Here is a 3,665-nt window from a genome sequence, read left to right on the forward strand (position 1 = left end):
CAATTTGTCAGAAAAAAGAATAGTGCCACTGAAGAAAATAATGTCATTAAAAGTATATAAACATCTCAAAAAAGATATTCTGCCGATAAGCGAGAAATTCCTCTTAGCATTTCCTCTAAGCAAAAAATCTTATACAAATTAGACATGTATATTTATAACACGTATTTATCTATAAAACTGAAGATACATGAACTCTGTTTAAAAATAAATTCCTCTAAAGAAAATTTTTTTATAATAATTTGAATAGCCTTTTGAAAAAAAGAGGATATACAAGATATTAGCGACATTTGAGGACTTTAGCATTGAGAAGATTGCAATCCCAAATCCAACACTTTATGATAATATGAAATTCTTTTACTTTGTAGTCTTCTTGAAGTCATAAATGAAAAATCTTCTGACATTAACATGGAACCGCTAAATGGCAGAATATTCTTCTTACGATGAAGTTGTATCCTATAAATAAAATGGAGTAATTAAATTATTAAAAAATTTCAGTTGAATATATTATATTTTTATTTACTTTAATGATATATTTTTATTATACTTATTTTAACTCATTATCGAAAATAATTCTCAATAACTAGTATGTTAAATAATTATAATATGTATATAATAATTATAGTATGTAAAAGCATATTGATAATTGCAACTGCACATTAATATCCAATTGCATTCAAAAATATAACATATTAAGACTAGGAACATTATAGCTATGAACATTATAGCAATAATACATCCAATTTGAGCTAGGTTTAAATCAATCTTTGAGAAATGATTTTCAAATCATGGTTAATAAATCCAATGGGTTTAAACTTTTGATTCAGATCTCTTCTAAAACTATAATTACTTTTTTTAATATTAGGTCCGCTATTAAGTAGCGAATTCTAGTGATTATTTATGGAATTATTTGTTTATTGATTCGCTGTTACACTGTGATGTTAATATGTCAATACGCAATAATCAACATTTATTATAATGCACTTCTACTGTCAAAAATTTTGAAATGTTTTTAAGGTACATTTCAGCATTAACTTATATACGTCCTCATTTTCCTTAAATTTGATTCTCTTTACATTACAAGATGTTGACTATTTACGCGATACGTAATAGATTGATGACGTAGTTTCAAATGTAAATATAGTACTCGATATAAAAAATATAATAATATAAAAATAAATTAAATATGAAATTATATATTTTACCAGATAAATAAATGTAAATCATCATTCTTCTAAGAGAAGTTATGACGGCAAAAAATACGAATTTAATTAAAATAATCAACTTCAATCAATAAATGCATAAACTATAAATAATAATATTTTATCATGCGATACTATATTGAGAAAAATTCAGATAAGCGTCATAAGTATGTGTAATTTAGAGGAAGCCTGGGCAGCGCGGACGAGTTAAGGTTGAGAAGAAAAAATTACACGATTAAAAGATTGAGAAATCATTTTTATTCTTATAAATTTTTTAACTTTGAAATAAAATTTTAAAAAATTAAAAAACTTGAATATTAATATGTCATTTTAGTTAAAACATAAAAAAAGAGATCCCCCTGGGCAAAGGAATGAATTACTCGAGTAATGCAAAGAAATTTTAAAAATTAGAATGAGTCTTGACAATCATCACAAAAGAAACTACCACTCCTCTATATGTAGCCTTCATTTCCATTTGGTCCATTTGGTGCACTGACTGCACTGGGTCCAGTCTTCGGATGGTGGGTATATAACAAATCATCATATTGCATTGTGACAAAAAACAAAAATGAGATGTTAACAGCCTTTCGTACACTCGAAAGATCATCTGTCTCTTCGCATTCCCAGTAGTTTCATTGTAATCACACCGAGTAAGTCCGCTTTGCCCCCACCCGGTTTGCCCAAAGAACCTATCTGACGTGAATTTGGAAAGATTAGAATAAGTTAAAGCCAAGTGAAAAATTTTAATCCCGAATACACGTTTAAAGACACAAAATTCTTATAAAAAATTATTCACACTGGTTAAGGAACAATTACAAATAGTAATTAAGCTACGTACTACTTTAACAAAAATCGCAAGAAAATACTCAATTTTCTATATGTTTCTACTAAATACAAATGAACACAATCATGCCGTTTCGTACTTTCATAGCGTCGCTGGTCGGTTTCTTTCAACTGCTATAAACTCATAGCACCATCTCAGATAGATAAGCGAAAATAAAAGGTATTCACTTTAGGGGCGTCCATTTTGGACGGAAGGAGGAGAGCTTCCCCTATCTTTATTCCAATTACTTCGAAAACATACATAAACCTTTGACTGTATTTATTCGTTTCATTGTAGGTAACAAATCAGTAAGATGTGTGCATTTGTCTTGTTTTTATCGCTATGGCACTAAAGGTAAAAATTCATAAATTATAAATATTTAAACATAACAGAAAAAAAGAAAGGTTCAAACAATATGTATTGTCTAGAGACATCTTTGTTTTTAAATAACTTTTAGACCTCTAGGAATGTTTCAAAATCTTTATAACGTTTTTTAGATACTGCATACTATTTGGGAGAGAAATCTTAACAAGTTTTACTGGTAATACGTATATAAAGCAATTATTTTCCAAGGATAGGCCATTTTAATTAATACACGCGAATATCTTAAAAAGAGAATTTTTTTCAAAAAATGTTTCAAACAAAAGTTGTATGATTTCAAATTGAAAAAAGATGGTGATCTTGGATCACTTTGAGAAAAAGTCCTTAAGGTCAAGTTCATGTTATAAAATTTTTTTAACAAAACCTTTATTTTTTATTGCGAATTCTTGTAGCTTATTTCAAGAGCTTTCTAAAATGCTATAATAAAATATTTTTTTGTTAAGTACATTTCGAGTTATAAGGTTTGAAGGTTACAATATTGCCGGCATTTGCATTATTTATGTACATTATCCAGTATATTACAAAATTCAATGTAATACTATATAATACTATATAATAATACAATTTATTATTTTCGAATAATAAATTGTATTTTTTGTTCTTCCTATTTATTCATGTATTTAAGTTTTATGCTCAATCACTTTAAGTTTACATAATTATACTGGTATTCGCAGCTCGCTTTGTTCTGTTCTGGGGCTCTCCTACCTCATCAGGCTTTATTCGTTTAGCGCTCTCATTGGTTCGCATGGCACGCATAGTAACATTTAATTTCTCTGAAATCAGTTTAAGTGACAGATAGGAGCATATACACACACGTGCGCTTGAGAGAGAGAGAGAGAGAGAGAGAGAGAGAGAGAGAGAGAGAGAGAGAGAGAGAGGGGATACGTCAAGATCATGACTTTGAATAATATTTAGAAGATTTCAGTCTGATACTTTGGATAATGCAAATGTCAGCAGTATACTGTAAATTTCGAACCTTATCGAAATACCTAACGAAAAAATACTTTATTATAGTGCTTTAGAAACTCTTGAATAACTCTTGAAATAAGAAATAATTCGCAATAAAAAATGGAGAGTTCCATTAAAAAAATGTTATGTAACATGTACCTGACTTTAAGGACTTCTTGTTAGATGAACCAAGGTCACGGTCTTTTTTCCCCCAAAAAACTTTTGTTTGAAACATTTTTTGAAAAAATTTCTCCTTTTTTAGATATGATGTGTATTGATTAAAATGGCCTACCCTATATATATATATATATATA

The sequence above is a fragment of the Atta colombica genome, unplaced genomic scaffold (genome assembly GCF_001594045.1).
Source record: "Atta colombica isolate Treedump-2 unplaced genomic scaffold, Acol1.0 scaffold207, whole genome shotgun sequence".
In the NCBI taxonomy this organism is placed as follows: Eukaryota; Metazoa; Arthropoda; class Insecta; order Hymenoptera; family Formicidae; genus Atta; species Atta colombica.